The sequence below is a fragment of the Sander vitreus genome, chromosome 6 (genome assembly GCF_031162955.1).
Source record: "Sander vitreus isolate 19-12246 chromosome 6, sanVit1, whole genome shotgun sequence".
Taxonomy (NCBI): domain Eukaryota; kingdom Metazoa; phylum Chordata; class Actinopteri; order Perciformes; family Percidae; genus Sander; species Sander vitreus.
In genome coordinates this window covers 21,609,619-21,635,148 of record NC_135860.1, presented here as the reverse complement: position 1 = coordinate 21,635,148, position 25,530 = coordinate 21,609,619, and the positions used below count along the sequence as shown (strand labels likewise).

Here is a 25,530-nt window from a genome sequence, read left to right as displayed (position 1 = left end):
CTTACCCATCGACTTGTCCCTGCTGATGAATAATGCGATGAGATTCTTCTCTGGTTATCCTGCCATGGAACCACAACTGAGCTATGTGGATGACTGCAGAGAAAAATCACATTTTGAAATGCATTTTAGTGTTTAGTGTTCATATTTAAACTGAAAAAACAAAAAAAATTTAAAAGTTAACATTCAACAATTTTACCTGAGCTTAGTGAGGAGTGGTGTAATGGACTGTGGGAGCCTAATATGTTCATTCGTTGACTCCTCTTCTGAGAGAGATGCCACATTCAGACAAAACAACAGGGATTAGTTCAGGATCTGGTGGGTTAGTCCACTGTATTTACACAGTTCAGTGTAACAGTGAAGAAAATTCCAAGTTAAATGTCCAGATTACATTTATAAAATTAATTGTGTGCACATCCCACCTTCTGGCAGGTGCAGGACAAATGAAAAATACTAAAGTGAAAGAATGTAATGTCCGCAACACTGCTTTAAACTCCCATATTTAATATAAAGGCAAAGTTTCGACCCTACTGGGTCTTCTTCAGGCAAAGAACGTCCAGATTACTTCATAATAGTCATTACTGTATTGTAAAATTATTTCCTAACTGACTTGTGGACTGGGTTAAAGACCAAATCCATTAGATTAAATCTGACACTTTTCACAGCTGCCCCACAGCCATATCAGCTTCATGAATAGACAGACAACTTTTGTCAGATCAAAATAACTGAAAAATCAACACTTAACAAGCAGACGGAAATGAGCTCTATATAAATATTTATATATATATATTTATATATATATAAATATTTATATATATATATATATATATTTATATATATATATATATATAAATATGTCATTTGTAAAGATCTTTTGATGTCCGTTCCAAGCATTACTGACAGAGAAAACTGAGGTCGTGTCTCACCCTCCACGCATGTCCCTCCTCCATGGCAGCGCTCTGAGCTTCTACAGGGTTGTCAATCACCCTGCCTATCCTCCCTGAGAAATCCATGGCCACAAGGGAGTTCTCCGATACGCTCCGCTAGGGGGAGGCAGAGATTCAAGATAGTCAACATGTGGCTACAATGGCAGCAACACAAGTGCCAGGGTGCAGCTTTGTACCAATGTAAACAAAGGCAGTGCAATAAAAAATGGCGTGGCACAGGTTAGGTTTTTAGTGAATGTCTCCCTTCTCCTTAACTTATCAGACTACTTATATTGCTGTTTCTGGTGCATACAATCAATCACACAATCAATGCTTTGCTTATGTCAACGACTCATTCAAGGCAATGTTGTTACGCTGAAACCAGCGATTCACTGGTGTAGGTTTTAAGGTGCTTTAACATCATTTTAAATAAAACAGCCAACTTACCACAGGTGCTGAGAAATGTGATAGTAAGGTTTTTCTTTGTTGGGGAATCTTATAATTCTGGTACAACACAATCCCATACTGTAAAGAAAAAGGAACATACTGGTAAAGCTACACTATCAACATTCTTCATTCATTTCTTTTCTTTTTTTCAAAGATTATGTTTGGACTTTTTCACTTTATTAGATAGTGACAGTGGATAGACCGGAATGCCTACATGGGGCGCTCACTATACTGAGTGAGCTATAGGTCGCCCCAACATTCTTCATTCTCAATGAGTGTGTTGTGTAAACTATGCCATACAGCAAATATTTTTGTCATGGTGTTACCTTAAAAAGCCGGAAGGCAGTCATCCAACAGGTCCTGCCCTGTTCATCCTCCGCACAAAGCATCCTCAACTCCTTCAACTCCCCTCGACATTTATTGGGCTGCGAATTAACCGTTATCAGAATCAGAACAGAGATAATCCTCCTCATCAGCACCACCATTATCACCATCATCACTGATCAACTTAGCTGACCTGACAAAGTAATGAGAAAAAAGGTTTGCTCATCTACAACATTTATAATAAATCAAAATTAGAAATAAAAAAATGAGGTAAGTAAACAGAAAAACAATTTATTATTTAGAAATACAGCAATAAACCCAAACATCAGCACTGATATACTGTATACATATGTATCATAATTTAAAAGGGCTTTACTGGCATGGGAAACAAACATTTACATTGCCAAAGCAAGTGTGAAGTAAAAACAAAAATGTACATACAATAAGTAAAGATCTACTAATATAAAGTGTAAACAGAGCTGTTGCAACATTGTACTCAAATATATAAATGAAAATAGGTAAAGTTTAACTAATACTGTATATACATATACATCTATATATACAGATAGGTAAAGATAACTTCAGATAAAAGAAGAAAAGTGTGGACATTGTAGTTAAAAAATATACATACAAATGAGTAAGAACTGTGTAAACATTGCAACATTTTCGAGGTATTGAGAGTCATCTGTTCTGTATGTATGTGCAATGTACAGAGATCAGCGCAGTGCAAGATACATTTCTATATCTATTTATTTGATGTATAATATATTAATATATCATAGTATTTCATTAGAAATCAGCCTCATCTCACTTCTGTCATCTGAGACTCACCTTGATACAGAACTCATAGTCTGTGGGTGCACCGTGCTGCTTTTTGCCTCTGATGACAGTGAAGATGTTGCTGTCTTCAATGTCTGCTAGTAACTGTAGATGTCTGGGCTCCTGGAGACAGAAATAATTAATAAGTCAGAACATCACAGGGAGACAGCCTGGGGGTATACTGACAGACACAGACACATGTAGACAGACCACCATCAATAAAAGGCTGATTACGTTTAGTAATGTTATTACTATAAAATGTCAGTGTGGTATGCATTTTAATTCTTTAATGATAAATAATGACTGTAATTACAAAATTGAATTGTTTGACTGTTAGAAAAATGAGTGAAATATATTCTGTCCCTTGAAGAGGGATAGCTTGAGTTGCTGTTACCTTTGAGGTTCCTTTTGTAGAGCAGTAGAGTCCTGAGCGCCGCAGGAACATGTAAACTTTCTTCCATGACTTTCTACCCACCTCCTTCACATACAGATACCCCTGGATCTCTGGACAGCTATTGGTCGCTAGGAAGTTCTGAGGAAAGGAGCGAGAAAGACATGGAGCAGGGGATCAGTTTGGATTTATTCACTCTATAATGTCTATCAAGGGCTCTGTGCCTCAGGAGGGCAACACTGGATCACACCTGAAGCCTATAATCTCTCTGTCACCGTCACAGCTAGATTGAATTCTTACACACCACGGTAGCGACCACATAAGGCCAGACCATTGTGCTATTGTGTGGAAAATCAAACGGTGTAGAGCCTTGAAGAGGGCCAAAGAAGGCTGATAGGATCTAGACATTGTCATGTGTATATATACATACACAAACATAGATGTAAGTACAGTATATACATAATTCATTTATGTTTTTTATTTGAATTTTTTTTAAGGCCTTTTATTATTTTATAGGACAGCTGAAGACATGAAAGGGGGGAGAGAGAGAGAGAGAGAGAGAGAGAGAGAGAGAGAGAGAGAGAGAGAATGACATGCAGCAAAGGGCCGCAGGTTGGAGTCGAACCACGCTCTACTAGGTGAGCTACCCAGGCGCCCAAATTCATTTATGTTTTAAGCAGGGCCTGAAATATATATTTTTTTCTATTTTAAATACAAAAAAGGGGAAAGAAAGCCGTGTTATGCAATGTGCCAAGACATTGAAAAATTGACAAATACAGTATATAGCCTACATTGAATCACCATACAGTGCATTCTTACTGGAAACCCTCACAGCCTAAATTGTCTTGTGGGTGTCTGAAGTATTTGGAGTTTGCGGTTTCCATGTTTCACAAAAATATTGCACCATGAAGTGGCAGGTTAAGTTATTAGAGCTGATTTGGAATCTGTGGCTTGCGGCTGGAAGGTAAACTGTTCAAGAGGACTCAATATTTAAAGCACATGTTTCCCAGTGTTTTGGAAACATCCCACAACGGGCCTCATGCATGAGCATTTGCGGAGCGCACGTTCACATGCGACGTTCATTTAAAAGGCTCTCTTTTTGAGGCACTACACCTTGCTGCTTTGCGTTGACATTATGCTTCTTGCACAAATGGCAAATATTGGAAAACACCTCAGGTCAGAAACAGTCTTGGTTTGGACTGCACTCTAATTGAGTGCAGAGATCTTGTGTTTAGAAAATGTCAAACACTAGGGGTTTCCTGACACAACTCAGACTCACCGCATCCCCTTTCAGTTATTGACTCCTCTATGTAGAGCATAACGTCTATGTGATCAGCAGGAGAGTTAAAAGCTTTCTGTGAGTGGCAAGGATTAAGGGATGGATTCCACTTGTGGCTCTGTTTCTGACAGCTCCATTACTTGATACAGGAAAGAGCCAGGCTGCATGTAAACCGTCCATTTATTAAGACCAAAGCCCTTTGAAATCCAAAGAAACTTTTTTAAGGGTCTCCTCCCAGACTTTTTTTTTTCTTCTTATCTTTTGTGAAAGCAGTGTATGGCCCATGAGTGGTCTGTGAAGCAGATAAGTAGCATGACAAGTGTGCGAATTTGTGCTGTGCAAACATACGGTAGGTACATTGAGAACTGTATGTTCTATTCCTGACTGCCTAATTCCATCCATCGCATGTGTGGGGTCTGCGGTGCGTGTGCCGAGACAGTCGTGTGTCAACAGGGGATCAAAGGTAGTTATTACTGCAGGCTCTGACGAGACACACTGTTTAAGGGTCAGATGTGAGGTATGTCAGCTTGATTGTACAGTATGCAGCGATTGCTGACTCCGAGGTAAACTAAGCTGTGTGCGTGTCAGGAACAGGAGAGAGAATGACAGACAGCCGCCGAGAGAAACGTGTGCGAGTCAGTGTGTGCGCTGCATGTACCTGAAGGAGCTGAGATGGTGGAATCATACGATTGGTGTCCTGGCACCACGCAACCATGTGCTCCGGGAAAAATGCCTGGTGGAAGAAGGTGGAGAGAGACAGAGAGGCAGACCGTCGGAGAATATGAGCCACTGTGACAGTAATTATAGGGTAGGAATTTGTGACAGAAGAAAAGTCACGTAAATCTCATTAAGTACAGTCAGCTGCCTTAATATTTCACAAGAATACAAAACGCATAGAGAGGCTTTGACAAAGAACATGTCTTTCTTTTCATCTCTGAGGCAAGTGAGTCTTTAGAGCAGAATACACCAGTAAACTCTTTACTTGAACATTTCATTTGGCTGAAAGCTCTAAATACTACAAGCCATGTGGTGTAACACTGCTATCCTTTCACTAGCCATACCGTTTATTTAATCTATAAATCATCTAAATATGCTGAATAAGTGTTATATATAAAAAATAAATGCAAAAACTAAATTGATTTTTTATTACAAGCTATAGGTGTGACATATTTCAACAAGAGGAGATCAGGAGTGACACAGCATGTTATGAAATGTATTTAAAAAAAAAAAGCAATTACCATGGGGTTTCTGAAGAATTCATATTTGGCATAGTTCTTCCTGAAGAGGAATCTACCATCACTGTTCATTGAGGCCTGGACCTGAACCACTAGTTCATGGTCTTCTAGACAGCGCTCTGAGGGGAGACAGGCAGAGGGAGAAACACAGCAACAATGATGGAGGTTAGTATTTAATATTCTTATAAAACTTACATTAATAGAATATGTTTCATAGTAGGAGTGAATGACAATATGTGAATTTATCTGAACATACTGTCGACGATCACAACATTTTTCTTAGTATGCCGCACATGTACAATGGAAGTCTCTAATGATCTGTGTAGATATGATAATTCAGGGGAAAGATCCTTTATCAGAAACTGAAAGAAAAAGTACTTTGGGCCTTTTTCTTTTAAGCACTAATAATCCTATTTTCTTAAAACAAGAAGAAACATGTCAATGGTGTGAGATTATCTCACCTGGTCCCAGTAAAACTGAAACAGCATTTTCTTAAAACCAGTGCATCGTTCTATTGTTTAAAACCTGACCATTTTTACATGTCAGGTCAGATGTTTGTTCCAAGTGTAGCTCAGCCATGCAGCCGTGTTTGACCCTTTCTCATTCAGGGTAAGTCCTGTAAGCACGCATGCTCTTGTGCCAATATCATCTTGCTCAACAGCAGACTTCAACTACACCTCAACACAGGTTTACAGGATGTACATATGACCTGTGAATGATGTTCAGACCAAGGCCTTTCTCTTTCAATGTGTGTAAAAGAGGCTGTGATTCAACTAAAAGTGTGTCCTTCTACAGATGTGGTCAGAGGTCCTGGTGATTTATATTCTGTGACTGCGATGCTGAAACCGGTCTTGACTCAATTAATTCCAACAGCCTTACAAGTTCTCTCTGTCATGTCTTTAATAAAAGACATCCTTCCTTTCCCCAGTAGATCTAATTAAAATTCTTTAACTCAACTAACTTTTTTGCAAAATCAGTATTTGCTCTGATATCTGTTTTTGATGTGAAATGAATAACTTCAGAGAAATCTAACTGCACAGCTCTATCTTGCATCTTTCATGTGTCCCCTTGTTTTCCCTCTTTATCCCCTCTGTCAAAATCTCTTCGACAAAAACACTGTCACGACTCTTCTTTTTCCTTTCTGTTTCATCTTGTCGCCTGCCTGATGAGTCACTCGTGTTCGTGACAGTGACTCACCCCGGCAACACTACCTCACTGTCCCAGAGTTGTTAAGCTTTCCGGGGTGATAAGTAGAGGTCAGTGTTACTTATCTCTCAAAGGGCCATTTCATCCCATTCTGCGAGTGGGCAGTGATGTACGGGAATAGGCTTCTCTATTCAAACACACTATTGTTCGGGTCTCTCTGAAACTTCTATTCTCATCTGCCACCCAACCACATGTGCAGACATAAAGTATCCCGACTCATACATGTGCAGTGCAGATGTACAGGCTGTGCATGCACACAGACTTTCAGATACTGCAAAAAACACTTCATATATACTTCAAAATATTTAGTAATTGGCCAAAAACTGGAAAGACTCTTATATTTATATACTATTGACAAGATTCAAAATATGAAAAAATACAGCCAATACTACAACTATGGTTTAATTGACTAACTAAATGTACTTCAACACATTTCGTCCATCAACAGACAGTATACACAGCTAGAAAAAAACACCGGTACATAACGGAGAACTAATGTAAACACAATTACAATCACAGTTTATAACTGAAAAGGAACTAGCCACATATGCCAACTATAGTAAAGGTCTACCAGGCAACTAGCAGGGCTCCAAATAAGCCAAATCATTGGTTGAAATATTTCAATTACTGTCGTGAATATGTCAGACATATATAATGCATACAATACACAGAGGGGTAAAAAAAACTAAATATAATTCAACCCAAAATATTTACCACCTTTCTAAAGGGGTGATTGAATGCAAAACCGATTTTACCTTGTCATAGTTGAATAATGACAGTTTAGTGGGTAACTAGGACATACATACAACCTCAAAATCCCATTGACACCTCTTTCCTCTGCAAATCTCACAATTTGAAACTGCCTCTGAAAACGGGCAAATCTCAACGAGCCGCCTAGTTGACGTCAACCCGGCGGCTCCTCCTCATTTGGCTCTAGTCTCTTTTTTTGTCATGCCCAAACATTTACATAGGCTACACCACTGATCTGAGGTCAGCTTAGTCTTCTGACCAGGTCGCGTAGATCTCAGAAATTGAATACATTGTTAATCTGCCATTTTACCACTAAATTCACTTCTGAGCAGCGAGAAATCAACTATGTAGAGGTGAAATATGGGCCGTTTTACGAAAATGTATGGCTAATTGCAAATTTTGTCCGACTGTGTGTCGCAGTTCAGCAGGAGCTCAGCAGGCTACGTGACAGCGGCCGGTGCTGCCTCGCCGCCCGGCGTGTCCTACTTCATAGACTCCGGCTCACTGTGAGCTAGCTGGATCTCCATCACGAAGGGAAACCCGCAGTGCTCCATACCCGCGCAAAGTTACCGTTTCTTGGTTACTGGACTACAAAATGCCGAGGTCCTGATAGAGCTCCAGGGCCTGCAGCTAGCCGCGATCTTTACCCATAGGATTGAAGGGACAGTAGCAGCTAACGAAATCCCTAATGTTCACAAAAATGCATTAAATTGAAATCGGACACCACTGTTAGCTTTATAAGACCTTGGGGTATATGTTATATAAGTGGCGTGACGAAATTCAAACTGTATATATACTCTAGTTATGCCGGCAGCTGGCAGCCAGCCCCGGTAGTCCAGTAACCGAGAAACGGTGACTTTCACTGGGTATGGAGGTTGCCGCTTTCTCGTCAGACTGTGTGGAGCTCCTAGCTAAAGTCCGACACTTCTTACCAAATTTGCGATTAGCCATCAATTTTCGTAAAACGGCCCATATTTGAGCTTTATATAGTTGATTTCTTGCTTAAAAAAGTCTCAGAAGTGAATTTAATAACGAAATAGCCCGATAAACAATGTATAACTTTGCAGTGTCTGAAATATGAGACCTGCTGTCTCGTCTCCAATGTGTTTCTATGGGGTTTGCTCAAACCAATCAGCGCACAGCTCATCTAAATATTCATGAACATAGCATATTTGGAAGAAAAGCTCTTGTTCCAAATAGAGCCATATTCACAAGGGCCTAATAAAATAGCATTCGGGCAATTTTCAGCCCAACCAATGTTTATGTGTATTATTGTATTATGTATTATAGACACAAATCCACATGCGTACGCATACTGGTTCTGTAGTGGCAAATGCATAACCCTTTAATTTGAACAATCAGCACTGTGCTGCTTCATCACATCTCATTTTCTAAAACTAAACATAAAATACTATGAGTAGTTATTCCAGACCTGAAAAGAATATGGTTGCAGTACAGGTGCACCACAATAGAAGACGGGCTATAATAGAATAGAGTTACTCCGATCCAAAAATGATATCATTTACAACAAGCCAGCCTAACTGTATTTGGCAACATCATGTTGACAGCACTGATGAGAAATGTAAGCAGATCATGATGGATGGTGAAATATTAGGTTAGAGCATTGGGACCTGTACTTTGAATGATGCAATATATTTTAGAAAGGTTTCCTCATGTGACAGCATAGCAGCCAAAAATACATTGACAGAAGTTGTCGGGTTTTTACACATTTCTCACCCTGTCTCTTCCTATAGTATGTTTCACTACCAGGCCCACTGCTCTATATAAAACTACACCCCCTCCTCTCCCACATCTGTTAGAGTGTACAGACATGAGCACAGAGCACAGGCTCAACTTGTCTCCCATAAGTGCTTTATAATCGCCCTCTCCTCAGGGGGAGGTTGGGTTTTCTAACGTTCAGCTGACCACAGCTTTCCAAACTTACTCTCATACTGCCAGGTCTAACACAAAATCATCCCCGACAGAAACGCAACACTCTCTTCCTCCTAAATGCAGCAACAAGTAAAAAATTCCTGGAATAGAGCATCTTTTTTCGAACTACTGTTTTCTGCTTTTTAGACTTTTCCTTGTGTCATTTCAGTGCCACATTTGGAGTTCAAGTATATCAAAACAGTGAGTGTTGGTCTTGTAGTTTTTAGCAACAAGCTCAGTGAGCTACACTGCTATACCTTCCCTCCACTTTCTCAAATATCTCAAGCAATGATTACTCCTTAATCTATGAAGAATCTATAACATGCTACCTCTCTAACTGCTAATGACTGGCCAACTAAAATGCAACACTTAAATCTGTTATATTAAACAGTTATATCACAGTTGGTACCGCCATCATCATTTTTACTTTTTTACACTACATTAATCCTGAGGTCTCTGTCTGATGCTATAAAGGCTTTTATTTTCAGGAGAGGGGTCTAAAAAACCTTTAAACTTTAGCATAGCCGTTTAAACCCTTCATCAATTATCTCCATCACCTCTCTGCCATGTCATTTATAGTAATGGATCGATAACATTCCACCGTCTCTGACACAGAGAGTAGCACAAATCGGCAAAGGTTTTGTTACAGTGTTCATCAGTTACATCGCAACATCCTCTAATCCATAACCTTCAATTATCACATTCCCTTCCTTTAACTTCTCATCTGCTTGCTTTCACTCTGATCGCTTTATTTAATTCCAATTTAAGGGGGGAAAAACATTATGATATAATTTTCTGCATGAAAAGTATTCTTAAAAGTATCTTAGGACCCAGAATAATCTGGGGTGGAAATATCCTGAAACAGATTTCTTTAACCTATAGTCTCAAAAAGACCTGATTCCAAGCAGTCTGAGTCTAGTGACCTTAGATGAGCCTACCCAAGTTAAAAATATCAGTAAAGGATGTCAAATACCATATACAGTAAGTATGTTAGTCTCTGTTGCTTTTACTATCCTCTGCATACATTATAAATGTTTCTCGCAACCACCAACACCAAATAAAATGACTCTGTGATGCTCAAACGAGTCTCAAGATGTAGGCTTTGGGGCTGTACTATTTATCAATCGCTGTGTTTGTTTAATTTATGAGTGGGTACCAAAAAGAGTTTCTGCTAATTCCCCAAGAGCTCCTAGAGTATTGGTAAGCTTAAATAAGGGGCCCTGGGAAAGATTGTCTCCACTTAATGGTAATTTGGATGCAATAACTTTCGGAAACCCTGAGCTCAAATACACATCACTTTTTATGCTGCTTCAAGTGTACTATACACTGAAGCTAGAATCTCCATCAGCCCTAGCTAACTCCTTTAACTGAATTTTAAATTAGCATCAGATTTTATGATGACAAAGTTTAGGATTATTCATCAGTTTACACTCTTACTCATCCAACAGCAACGGTTTCATCGCGCCTACAAATACATACATACATACAACTCAGCCATCTTGCAAGACAAGTGCTTTTTTCCCTTAACTTTCAATTGTCTCTTCACCATTGAGTCAGAAAATCATTGGCCTGTCAGTGATAAAGCAACTCTGACCTCATGTGCAATGCATTGTCTATTTCCATCACCTTCTGTTCACACACGCGGATCAATACGTTTAACCTACATATCTGTAAATGAAAAGCAGCTCAATGTGTGTGCTCAATGTCTATCTCAGTTTAACTCCTTCCCTGCATAATACTGCACTGGTAGAGCAGCATATGCTGTACAGTATGTGCATGCACTCATGCTTGAATACATGCCTGCGTGAGAATATGCACTAGAACTGTCTGTCTGCCCGAGTATGCACGCATGCATGCATATATGTGTATGCTGTCAGTGATTGTATTGCATGTATCAGCCCATCGAAAAATCCATGAGTTTCTGTGTAGGTACAGTATGTGAGTGTCTGTTCATGTGTGTGAGTGTGTGTTTTTGTCTGTATGTGAACAGTGTGTGTCGGGCCTGCAGGGCTCTGTCCCTTACCTAGCCCTAGCAGCGGGTGGTGTTCAACAAGTGCCCAACTGTTGTCATCCACACAATGGCTTTTATAAACCAGGAGTTGGCACAGGTCCCTGGCTGTCATGTCGGCTGGGATCTCCACCACTTTACCCATACCGTCTTCAGTGAAGATCTTCACAATCTATAAAGAGAAAATATATTAGAGGTCAGTTATAATAAACAGAGATCATTTCAAGGTATTTTGGTAAAGTGCAAGTACAAAACGCTTTCGAACTATAAAGGTGTCAGTGATATGATAAAATAAAGAAAAAGGATTGATAGACCTTTTTAAGCTACAAAGGATAAATTTAGAATCAGATTATGTTAATGCCACAGGAATACTAAGTTGTGATAAAGTCGTTTAACACGAAGCATTTTTGAAAACTGCCTAATATGTGGGTGAAGCCAGCAATTTTCTTCAAACACTAGCATAGTATTTATCTATAGCACCCGATACCCTATAGCATAAAGAGGCCTGTAATCATAGCAATAGACGAACAATAGACGTTTTAAAACTACGTAGCAATTGTTGTGTTAGAAATCAGTGACAAGCATTTCTTAGAGCAACTTGTTGGTGTAATATAGAATCAAATATACTGTAGTGTATAACAAATATCGGCTTTGTCTGGACCAAATGGATACGTATTGTACTGTGGCTTAAGAGGAAGTAGGCATGGTGTTTCCAATTATAGCTTATCAAGAACATGTATGCAAGTATCCAGAGATAAGACATGGCCATTGAATATGCTTCAAGCTTAACTTCACAGACACAAGTTCTTTTTTACCCATAACTTCATATGTTTAAATTGGGTCATTAATAATCCAATCATGAATAACACCTGCTTGCATTCTGTTGCCATTAATAATACTGACTCAAGCACGTACTCACACACATGTTGAGCCACTACTTATCTGTCCAGTATAACATACTGTATGGCAACAGTGCATCAGGCTCCACTCTAAGATCTCATCTGTGTAAGAAACATCCATGTACATCCAGATATTCTTCAGTATATACTGTAGGTAAGATTTCCCTTGTTAGATATTAACAAAAAATCCAGAAAAAGAGAAGAGAAATATAACTGTCATCTCTATTGTGGTAATATACTCCGAAATCTACGTCCACTAAGTCCACAGGTTGGCTTTTCAAACCTGCAGAGGAATCCAGGATTGTTAGCCTACACAGGAATCCAGCTAACGAAGTCTACACATGTCATATATGCACACTTCCCACATAATAATATCATGACAAAGACATTCTGTTCTCTTCTTGAGCAAAGATGCAGCTTATAGCATCACAGTTTGCACAAACCAGGCCTGAGGCACTCACTCAGTCCAAAATGTTCAAGACTAAACGCAAGGGAGCCTCAATCATGCAAAGCTGCTAACGTATTGGACTCTTTTTACTGCTCTGCTCACATCTCGAAAAAAACGAATTGTCTTTAGCCTTTAAGGTATTTACACATTCCATGTACTACATTAATCGGTTAATCATAGCAGCACTTCAAAGAGAAATAGTCTTAACATGTAAAAAGAGGAGGAGGCGAAGAGAGGCAGAGACACCCAAGGAGAGATAAGAGACACAGAAAGAGAGCGGTCTTACCTCCACGGCCCGCAATAGGCAGCAGTCCGGGGAACACGAAGGCATTTTTGGAGTGAGCCTGGCTCCCCCCACACACACACACATACACACACACTGACTCTCACACAGTAACTAATACAGAAAACCTTGCTGTTATGTCGTCCTGTCTCCTCCAGAAAAGAAAGATTCAAATTTGAGTGCCGACAGTTGACAGTTGCAGTTGTGCTACCTGTCACATAGCCTGTAGACTAGTTCTAGTTGTAGACTAGGCCGTCAGCTTTGTCTTTAAAAAAAAAAAAAACTGTCTGTGTGACCTAAAGCCGCGCACAGGACAGGGACACAGAGACAGTCAGTGATCGGATGGCAGCAGGTACAGTACACTGTTTCCAGTGCCGGTTGAGTCTGACAACTATATTTCGTTCTCTCCCTCTCTCTCTCTCTCACCCTCCCTCTCCCTCTCTCTCTCTCCGTCACAAAGGGTTACAGCCTCAGCCACGGGCTCCAAGGCACACTGAATCAAACCACACGCTTACCAACCAATCATAAGGCTGCAGCAGGCTGATGTAATCATTCCCACACAGACCCAGGCGCACACACACACACAAGCACACAGAGGCACACAGACACACACACACTCTCTGAAAGGCAAACACACTCCAGTAGACATACAGACGCACAGTCATGCACAGACGCAGCCAACTTTTTCAGACCTCTTGCGAGCTTCTCCGCTTCAGTTTCTTTTCAGAGCTCTCAGCGAGAGGGTTCATTTGAGAAGGGTGTGGGGCAGTAAGGAGGAGGTGGAGCAGGAAGAGGAAGAAAGGATAAAGGAAGGTTTATGGTATTTAGGTTTTGTCGCTTTTCTTGTCTCCAAAATGTTCAGAAGTTTTCACGTGAGGGCTTGTTGGCTTGTATGTTTTCCTTCCTCCATCCTTCCCTCCTTCCCTGTGGCTTAACTTTGAACTTCCCAGTCAGATCTAACAAGACTCATTACAGAGCAAATGAAATGAAACAAACCTGGGGCAGCACTTGACCACTCCAAACTTCTCCTCCCCTGGTGGCTAGCTTCGTACCAACATTCTTTCTCTCTAAAGAACAAAACACCTGGAGACTTTTGCACACACATGCACATGAACACACAGCCCCCCCCCCACCCCTCCTTTTAACTCAGATATTTAATATGCCATCAGACAGACAAAAGCCTTGACACACCCCGTCTGGGAGAGGCAAGAACAGCTTTACGTTGTCCTTGATTCAACTTCTTCTTGTTTTCTAAATGAGTGTGTGTGTGTGTGTGTGTGTGTGTGTGTGTGTGTGTGTGTGTGTGTGTGTGTGTGTGTGTGTGCGTGTGTGTTTGAACATGTGTAGGTGGGGGTGTGATCCAAGACTAAGCAGTTCCACAGAAGGAAGGAGGAAATTGTGGTAAAAGTGGCCGCAGTCAAAGAGATACAACTTTATGTACTATAGCGATAAACTTTGCGGAGGCAAAGGGGGAGCCTGTGGCTGGGGGAGGGGATGGAGAGAGAGCAAAGTGCATGCATGTGTGTGTGAATGATTGCACACGCACACAGGCACGTATGTGGGTGTGTATGTGTGGGAGTTACAGAGAAACAGGAACAGACGAGAGAAGTGAAGGAAAAAAAGAGTGGGACGCAGTAAGAGAGAAAGAGAGAGAGAGAGAGAGAGAGAGACTGACTGTCTAGTGACACACTGCAGTAAAATGTGTAGTATGAATGCTTCCTACTGTTAACTACATATCTAGCCAGCACAGCTGTCTTTCCCACCCACCCCCTCCTTGCCACTACACTCATGCAGACACACACGCCCTCATCTACGTCACAGTTAGTCAGCCAGAGGGGAAAGCCCCAAGAAGGCTGCACACATCACACATGCTACAATACATGTTTTTACATATAGTGCTGTAATTATAAGAGTTGCTCAATCAGTCCATTAACCTCAACCCTTTTGACAAAAAATTAATTGCAATTGGTTAGAAGGTTTTGGAGATATTGTCTACCTTTTGCCATAGTTTTGATGTCTAGAAGACAGGAAGGATAATCCAACATGGTTATCATAATCCAGAAGTGGGGTCAAGTGTTTGTTTTGCCACAACTAAGAGTCAAGTCTTGTCAGTCAAGTCCAAAGTCAATTTCCATCCCTGACGGTTTGTTCAATTCATAAACAAGATGTGTTTTTTCATTTAATGCAGAGGTTCATATGTAGTAGCAGTATTAGTTCTAGCTTGGTCGTGCACTCTGAAGCCAGTGAGGGAACATTATCTTGGTACTGCAATATCAGCTTTTACTGGTTAGTGAGCATGCAAACAGGGGCCGCCCACCTAGAGCCAGGTTCTGTCCGAGGTTTCTGCCTGTTTCCTCACCGCTGTCCCACCAAATGCATGCTATGCTCTTGGGGGGAATGTAAATTATAGGGTGTGGTAGACCTACTCTATCTGTAAATGTCCTGAGATAATGTCTGTTATGATTTGACACTATACATAAAACTGAATTGAAAATGTAACTGAATCTGGGGGATAGCATGAACCTTCAGTCGCATTATGCCCTCTCAGTAAACCCTGATTGAGCAAGGACAAATATGGCAAAATGCAGGAAAGAAACTGGGAAATAAATACAAATGATATACATATAAACTGTATATGGAAATCCACTCCATCTGCCATGTCAAATCCCGAATGCATAACACAACAACCCTATCCAAGCTAAGTCTTGTTTAATGCCATGGTTTAGTAAGGAGTTATACTTTCCAAACTGGTCTTATGTGAACAAGGACAGTCAGATCTTTGCACACAGAGGTCAAATGCAGGGTGCTCACATGTCAGAGACACATTTGGGATAGTTTATTGCAAGAGGATATATGTGAAAAAATATGTGATAGGTGATAAGAAACACAAGGAGGCTTGGCTGGTTTAAGGACATATCAGGACAAACCGTAGGTAGCAGGCAGCAATAAGTAGGAAAAATAATAACCAGTATCTGCAGAAGCAGCATGAATCATCAGAAAAGTATCTCCTTGTGACATTATAAAGACCACCTCATCCATGTCTTTAACTGTGACTGGTGATTTATACAGTCAGATGATACTGATCAGCTGAGAGTGTTCATGACTTCAAAGCAAATGACCAAATGTAGACTATTTGGGGTGGGAGCTGATCCATCATTAGCTGTGTAAATCTTATCTTGCAGTGTGGAAAAGCCATTAAACTGCCTCGTGAGTGGAAGGAATGACAAAGCAGAAAGAGATGACAGCAGAGTGACACGATTCAACTGACCTACTCTACTTCTCGGTCTTCTTAAAAGGCAAAGAATAGACATGAGGGTAAAAAGACGAGGTAGGCAAAAGTAAGGAAGAAAGATAGAAAGAGAAACAAAAAGAAAGAAAAACAGAAAGAAAAAGAAACAGAAAGAAAGAGAAAGAGAAAGAAAGAAACAAAGAAAGAAAGAAAGAAACTCCTATCTTCTAATGCTTTTAAGAGTGTTCTCATTTAGATGGATGAGGATGGAAGAGCCGGGCCTCTCAACCTCTGATGACTCAGGTCTGATAACTGCCCTGTGATGTAATCCCCCAGGGAGAGACTGAGAGCTTCAGGCATCTCTCTCTCTCTCTCTCTCTCTCACTCACACACACACATACACACACACACACACACACACACACACACACACACACACACACACACACACACAGTCCTAGTACGGACACACACAAAGACAAAGCTAGACAGAAACTAAACAGGCACAAACAGACACAGAAAAAGTATACTGCACTGTATGAGAATGTGCTTTGTGAAAACTAAAGTACACAAGCGTGTGTGTGCACGCCCAGCAGCTCACACGCATACACACATCCATCTCTTCGAAAATTGGCTGCTGGTCTATAAATAGCTCCACTGGTATTATGTACACATTACAAGCCATTACATCAGAAAGGAGTTACTGTGGCAGATTACAATTATAAAAGACTATTAGACATTAGGCATACAAGCCTGCACACACACTAGGATCCATTACATGTGGACAATGTTGTGAAGCAGTTTAAAAAGTCAGGCAACCTGGATAAAAGCTGCATAAGGGAGAGGAAACGTTAGTGTTGTTAAACAGCAGAGACAAAGCATCATTGAGAAATTCTAATAATTTATTGGAAAAAAGACAGTGTCTAGTCACACCATATGTTCATATGTAAAGGTAACCCCCAATGTCAACTCTTCCTGGAACATCCACGCAACAAGGAAATTATTTTCGATTAACATGCACAGGGACTTTATTGCCCTGAGTTGAGCCTTCAGGCTTTGTACAATTATGGCCTACCCTAACCTTAGCCACAGCACTTAAACAAACCTTAACCGTCTATAACATCAACATCTAAATGACTACACTTGTTGGTAACAGTACGCACAATATTTGGAGCAAAAAAGAGTGACTTGCTGTATTCTCAGAGCTCATATAGTACACTCTAGAAGACTCTTGACCTATTAATCCAGGGGTTAGTAATACAATAATTATTTTAAAGAGATTGACTAGGTATGATAAAGTTTAATGTCAGTTTTTAGATTAGATACAACACAATACAACATGAAAATGAACAGTCCCTGGAGAGACTTGATTGTAAGAGCAGAAGGCAGAATAAATGATATAGTTTTTAGGATATAAAAACCAAGTCTATAAAACTATAAAAACATCCACAACACTTTCAACATTGAGATATATCTGCTCTGTCTTACAACCCTCTATTTGTGTTGCCAAAAAAGAACTGTAGCTATTGATAAGCTGATTTGGCTCACACGACCCACCCCAGCTTTATATTCCCATTAACAAGTACTCTCCATAAAGCCCCTCTGGCTGCAATGTGGTGCTGTGTGTGGTCTCTGCCGCCCCTGGAAACTGACGTCCGGATGATGAGATGGAGACACAAAAACCTGAATGGGCCTCAGACAATTGGCTGTCCCCGCTCAGCGCCGGTAGTCAGCAGTAGTGGGAGGCACAAGCCAAGAAAACTCTGCTGACTCATGAGGAAGGGACAGTGAACTGCCCCTTGTCATCCAATTACCGTGTCAAATTAAGACCCAAGACATAGAGGCCTATCTGGGCTCAGCGAAGCAAAATAAGACAGAAAGGGATTTAGTAGGCAGGGGTCAGAGGAATGGAAAAGGGAGGGATGAGGGAGGGATGGTTTAGAGAGAGAGAGAGAGAGAGAGAGAGAGAGAGAGAGAGAGAGAGAGATGTATGGAGATAAACTTAGGAGAAGAAGACTCCCAGTGCACACTAACAATACAAAGTTATGTACAATGGCAGACTGCCATTTCAACCACTGTGCAGCCATGCATCAAACCATACACTGTATATTGGGTAGTTAGTTATCCCACACAATCATTGGCATGATTTTGGCAATATATAATCGACATGAGAGATTGTATTGCTTATATTCACATTTTACAGTTTTGATAAAACTTTCAAATTGCAGCAGAAAATCACTGTTCCCACAAGTTACTAATAATTCTGTGAATGAATGATCATACAACTGTAATATCTGCAATATCGGTGTGAAGGGAAAAGGTACAGGTCCTTGTGTCCCATGAGAGTGAAAAGAGGACTACTACCATCACAGGCAATTACAAACATTCATTTCCGTTCAGATGAATCACAGCATGTGCCACTGTCCCAAATAATACATTTTCTCTGGCGATGCCAAGATCGCAGTATCACAGTTCTGTCTGTCACTTGCTCTCTCATTCTCTCTCTGCTGAAACAAATTCCAATTGCTGAGCTCTTTGAGTCAGGTTGCTTGTCTGTCTTGTTCTTCAATTTTAAAACTTTGAAGATTGAAGGCCATAGCTACATTTGCAACATCATTCTATTTCCCTCCTTCTTTTGTCTGCTCACTTACTGTTTTTTTAACTATGCAAATAAGTGTCCTGTCCATCATCCTTATCCGTAAAAAGTGCCCTGCCACACAAAACCGTTTTTACTTGCATTTTTTGAAATATGTTAGGTCCATATGTGTTATGTGGTGAATGTGAAAATGAACTGCTACCTCCTCTGTCATCTCTAGCCACTGAAAAGAAATGAGCAGAGAAATCCGGCCAATTACAAAAGCTGGTCAGTCGGACATCATGTTGCCTGAGCTCATTACTTATTCATGAGCTCGCCCAGTTGCACTGGGTAAAGGATGATGATAACCAGGCTCTCATTGGCTAGCTGTTAGCCAATCAGAGTCAAGCAGCTTAGCTCGTTGAATATTAATGAGAACTGGCACAAATCAAGCTGAGTCTTCCTGCAGGCTTTCTATACCACTCTAGAATGGCTTGAAAGGCATTTCTTTTCCACAAAAAATGTTACAGAGTCCATGGTAGAACTTCAGACATTACCACAAAGTAATTAAAATACGTGTGGCAGGTCACCTTTAAGTATTCTATTAAGTCTATTCATTCAAGCAAAGTAGACAAAACATAATAAAGCATGACAACAAATTTGAATATTTTTTTACTTTTCGGAATTGTCAACTGAATCAGCGTTTTACCTTGAGCTGAGATCATTAATTTATATATTTATTTTTAAAACTTTCATAACACTAATTCATCAACATATCACTGTTTTAAGCAGCTTTTCAATTTCTCTGTCTTCTGCTTATTCCTCTTTCTTCCCTCCTCTTCTGCCGTTTCACAGCAGCAGCTTCAGAAATCTGAGCTGTCCTACTTTCCCTAAGAGACAGAGAGGGAGGGAGAGAGGGAGGGAGAGAGAGAGAGAGAGAAAGGACAGAGAGAGACACAGGGAAGGAAGAGAGAAAGAGAGATGCAGTCTCCATGACCTACATGAGTTCAACAGCTCTGTTCAGCTTTGGCCAGATGAAATGCCTACAGGCAGCAACACATTGCTCTCTTTGTGAAACACGTGGACACACGCAAACCTAGTAGAGGTGGGAATGACCAGAAGCCTCACGATACGATATCATCACGATACTTCTGTCACAATACGATATTATTGGGATTTTAAACATATTGCAATATTCTGCGATATATTGCAATTTATTATCTTTTTTCCAACTTCAAATTTTTCCCAATTTCAAATGATGTCCCCAAAAGGAAACTTTGTCAACATCTGTTTTATTTAAAAAAAAATGTTATCTCTGTTTGTTCATCTCACGTAAATTGTATTGCGGCAACATGGGATTGTCAAGCAGACAAACTGACCAACACATATAAAATAAAAGATTGATAACTGGTGTCTGTGTATCGATACAGTATTGCCATGGAAAATATCGCGATACTATGCTGTATCCATTTCCCCCCCACCCCTAAAACACAGACACATGCGTTTACACCTGTATTCAGGCACATATGGGTGTGTCTGAGAGTGCGAGGACACAAAAAAGCACACTCAAAACCGTTTGAGTAAAAGAGTTTTTACATCAATTAAATATTGATTTGCACCGTCAGTAGGGTGGTAGGATAAATGCAAAAGCACACACATTTGATACTCTGACAATGTAAAATATAGAGACAGAGACAGATGAGAGAGCTAACACCATCAGGGATTCCCATTAGCTGAAGGAGTAACGGGATCTTGCCCTATTAGCTGGGTGAAAGTTGTGGCTTCTAATCTTACACTGCCTGCCTTCTGGGACACAGGGTGAGGTTGGACCATTAAAAGGTGCATCATCCCCAGTGTCTGGGTGGCCCAGTCATGTTCCTATGGAAATACATTTATTTAGCTAAATTTAATACAGAAATGAATTAAGTAGAGGCTTAATTATTAACCATTTCAATATTTGAGGCTTGTGGTCTCCTACCATTACCTCAATAAATGACTTAAAATGCTCTGGGTAGGATTCCCTCATTAATCTGTAACAGGAAATGAACTGTGATGACATAATTTGATGCTGGGGTAAAAGGAACCTAATGTACATTCATATACTGTATCTGCCTGACAGTCAGTCTATATTGCTTAATTGATAGGCTGGCATTATTTAGACAACTTTGGAAACAAGGTTGAAATTGCTGCTTCCGTTGTATTTACTTTAGTCACAAACTCAGTGACTGACTAAAGTTTTTACACAGCTTAGTTTACTACATTGCAATACACTGCCTCTTGAACTACAGTCAACATTTTTAGACAAGGGCTATCATGAGGCGTTCATCACATGCAGCTTTCTGGTACAGTGTAGGCAGTGGATGTTAGCTGCAGATGGCTTAGTGGTTGCAGTGACACTGACCTATTGGATACCTGGAAGCGTGTAAATTAATTTACCATGTAACAGGATGAATTTAAACCAACAGTTTGTGTCTATGCATAAGTGGGATACTTCTCCAAGGGTCGGCCTCCTCTAGGATAGTCTTTTAGTATTTGTGACGGTGTCATGGTGCATTTTATAAGCACTGCCATTGGTAATATACTAATGCACATACCACAAAGGTTTTTATGCACAAGCTATGAGATGGTGATCTGCTCCCAAGTGGCTTTGTCCAGTACTAATTTTAGAGTCATATTTATCTAAACTGAGCCATTACTCAGACTAATCATACCAGCCTACTCTATTATTCAACAACAGGCTATGTGTATGTGTGTGTGTGTGTGTGTGTGTGTGTGTGTGTGTGTGTGTGTGTGTGTGTGTGTGTGTGTGTGTGTGTGTGTGTGTGTGAGAGAGAGAGAGAGAGAGAGAGAGAGAGAGAGAGAGAGAGTAGCACGACATGTTTCCATTTAGTAGCGGGGGATAAATATGGCCCTGACACATGAGATGTTCCAGACTCTACCACAACCTGCCTGTCTCTTCTCCAGGTTTGTTTTACAGTAGCCAAATAATTAGTATTTCACAGCACCAAATGCTGCAACTCCACTCAGTCACTCAATGCAATTTGTGTATATGTTGATATATGCATCTGCTTGAGAAAGAGAGCAGGGACATGTGAGCTGACAAAGGGTTACTGTACTGCCTGCATGCTCTCTTTACCTTTGCCACAAAGAGCATCAAATAACATGCATACATAAGTGTGTGTGTGTGTGTGTGTGTGTGTGTGTGTGTGTGTGTGTGTGTGTGCATGCGTGACTTGGGCTCAGAGACTGGATGTAATGTTAGGAATAATGAGGCCAGCAGGCAGACACACACACACAAACAAACGTGACTAGCCGGTGATCTCACAATTCAGTGTGTCTGTGTGTGTGTGTAGGTGTGTGTTCCGTGTTGCACTTTAAGATCCATTTAAAAGCAAGCTGGCTGCTTGATCCACTCACAGATGAGGCCTGCAGAACACATCAGTGCAATGAGAAGCAGAACACACTCAATCACGCACGCAGGCACGTAAGTAGGCACGCACACATGCCCCCCCAGGTATTTTAACCCCCAGGTGGCACATGTGAGCAATCCAAACTGCAATAGATAAAAAAACGTTGCATTCCAACAACATCTGAAGGGATCTTTGTAATTACGGTGGCTGAGAATTATGAGTAGTGTAGAGCCTTCCGCTATCCAAAATTTACAAAAAAAAAAATATTTCTCAGAATCCAAGGAGAAAATATTAAAAGTAATTATTTATCTCATTGTTTATTTACATTTTCGTGTTGAGAAATGTTTAGGATATCATTCAATCAATACCTTAAAATGGGAATTGACGGTGAGGAAAAATACTTCCGGGTGGCAGGAGTTTAAAATTCCAACACAAAGAAAGCGGAAGGTAACGGAAAATACATGCATCCGGCGGAATTCCTGCGGCACCCGAGCAATCCCGGAAGTGGAACGTCAAGGATATAGACTACGTGTGCACTGACATTTGTCATCACATATGTCAGTTTTAGGCTAACTATATTTCTGTAAGTTAAGCTAAAGCATTTTGACAGTATGCAACTTGTGTTATAGTGGAATGTGGATAAATCAGAACGCTATGCAGTATTATGTTTGCAAGTGCTATAGCTTGCTAACATTAGTTTACTAACAGCTATCTTTTCCTCTCTGGCCATTGGTTGCTAAAAAAATCCTTTGATATTTGACAGTTTTTTAGCTAGCTACAGGCACTTTGTTTCAGCCCTTGGTTGCATATTGTGGCACTGATTGGTTTCTATTCCGATGGGCATGGCTTTCAGAGTATGATGCGTTGCACACTGTCTCTATAATACTGGAGAGAATGGACAACCGGAGCAGTTGCTCTGAGCTTCTAATATTGCTGCGGATGGGTTTACAGTGCAGTTAGTTGAAAGCCTGGTGCGTCCCATACAGACTCTAAATGGTGCCTTGCGCATTGAGGGGCATGACAAAGCGTCAGTATTTGATGACCTGGGTTGACAAGAGCCATGCATTTGTGCTCCTCATGCAGTACAGTAACTGGTACTGTCATAAAAAAGTCAGTTTCATGTTGTAAAAAAGTCATAATTTCACTTAATAAAAAAGTCATAGTAGGCTATAGTATGTCATAAAAAGGCATAGCATGCCATTCAAATAAATCATAACAATAGTATCGGCGTAATAACATTGGTTATTTTTGCAAAAGTGTTTCCCCTTTTTCAAAAAGGTCTTGTTAAGGTCTGGAATGCTCCAGGTACCGGCAATGGGCAGGATCCAACCATGAAACGAGTGACATCTGTACACACACACACACACACACACACACACACACACACACACACACTACACAAAACTGAACCTCCTCACAAATACGCCCTTACTTTTAAATACATACACTTGTGCACGCGCCCACAGACGTTCCCACACGATGGGGCCAACAGTTTGGGCATCGACAGCATTCCATTCTGCTTTCCTTTTATAGTGGAAAAATCTGCCCTTTGACCTGGAGTATTTCCAACATTGAGGAAGGAGGCAGCCAAGGAATGCCATGCTTCAGAGCTAACAGAGAGAGAAGAGGGATGGATCGATGCCCATCACTTATATACCGGGTGTTTCTAGTTTAAATCCTATTGCTTTCTTTTCAGCAACTAGAATGGCTTCTTCAACTGTGTAAAACTGTTTTCTTAAATTGGTAACCCATTGGTACATAAGCCACTGTTTGCTAACATGTTCGCTTATCAACTTAATAAATGGGATGATATGTCAGTGTTGTATTAACAGCTTGTTTTGGCCAAAATATCAATTCATGCAGGTTTACGTTTACTATTTTGTTTTAAACATTTAAACATAATTCCAACACAGAAGCATACATAGACTAGGGATATTATTTTTAGCAGCTTGTACAATGCTGAGATGCAAAGAGAGACTGTATGCTGTCTGTCTCATTACTGCATCACACCTTCCTTGTTACTTCTTTCTGCCCAGAGTGAGTAATTGAATAAATAAGCTGGTGGTGCTACGTATACTACTATTTTCAGTCTTACACAAGCCTAAGAGTAATCATTTTGAATTCTAATTCATTAAGAAACAGGTTGCATGATTTCTACAAGCTGATACGGAGTTTGCTAACATCATGAGCACATCATTGAAATTCTACTTCAGTACAGTATACAGTAGTTGATACTGTGATAGTTTTTTGATAAGTAGTGTCACAGCTTTGAAGTCTAACTAAACTGGAGGCACATGTCATGCAAAGAGAGAGAGAGAGGTGAGGAAAAGTGAGAGGTGGAATTGTGACCAGCATCACCATCATTAGTGTAAAATGTTAATATAGCTCAGAAGATTTCACAAAACAATTCAGAAAAGAAATAGGCAGGAAAGGATACTAAGGAAAACACAACAAGTAATCTCATCTGCAGAATATAATAAAAATGCAGAAAATAAAAAAGGCATTCCACATTTTTTTATTATGTAATTTACAATAAGTTTGTGGAGCACATATAGGTCCACAGATATATTTTTAAAGTTCAATGATGGAGGCAACACACAGAAATCACTGCAAATATGCAGTGATATGTCAGTATCATCCACGTTCAAAAGATATGTACAAAATGCTTACGTGCATATTTTAGTACATTCTGCATCCTGATAATGTGCTGCATATATCTCGGTACATGTTGCTTTCATCTTTAAATGGAATACTATAAATCGATGCATTGTACAATGCAACATAACCCTGAACATTTGCATACTGTACTTATCTAAGAATAATAAAAAATATTTTTTTAAATGGTAGACAGATTGATAGCAAGATTGGTTAAATGTGCGTGATATAGAAAGCAGTAGCATTATATTATTAGTCAGATTTGTGCAACTAGACAATGATTCTGGCAGTAAGCACCAACAGCTAATTTGCTTACATTATTAGTGCCAACCAAAAGTCCACAGCTTGTCTGGTACCATGCGCTATTTTTGTCTTCTTACTTCATCATGTGTGAATAAGTATGTATTCTCTTTCCATCTGTATGCATTCATATCCCATTGATGCATGTTATTATCTTAGCTTCTATCCCCAGAGTCCTCGTGCTTTTTCGCCTCGCAGATTTCCTTGGATTGTGGTGGCACCTGGATTGTGGCTGCGGTTGCTGCGGTGGTCCTGCTCAACGCCCACTATTACTACTACTATTACTATTATTATTTTTGTTTGGTATAGTTCTATTATCTTTACTGTTACTCTAATTGCCTCTGTTCATGATGTACCATTCATCACCATTATACCCACTGCTAAAATTATTATTAGTCATATTTCTATAATTATTAT

At 40.2% G+C, this 25,530-nt stretch overlaps 1 pseudogene across 1 annotated transcript in view; it reads right to left on the bottom strand.

The window, feature by feature from the left end:
- Positions 1 to 25,530, bottom strand: part of LOC144519911 (growth factor receptor-bound protein 10-like) — a 69,883-nt pseudogene that overhangs the window by 3,500 nt on the left and 40,853 nt on the right. Inside the window, exons 6-15 of the transcript XR_013502152.1 lie at positions 11,330 to 11,486; positions 5,422 to 5,537; positions 4,842 to 4,916; positions 2,908 to 3,045; positions 2,526 to 2,636; positions 1,697 to 1,795; positions 1,371 to 1,448; positions 924 to 1,040; positions 197 to 263; positions 6 to 93 (exon numbers count right to left, since the gene is read on the bottom strand). The product of XR_013502152.1 is annotated as a growth factor receptor-bound protein 10-like (transcript). The remainder of the gene's footprint in view (positions 1 to 5; positions 94 to 196; positions 264 to 923; positions 1,041 to 1,370; positions 1,449 to 1,696; positions 1,796 to 2,525; positions 2,637 to 2,907; positions 3,046 to 4,841; positions 4,917 to 5,421; positions 5,538 to 11,329; positions 11,487 to 25,530) is intronic.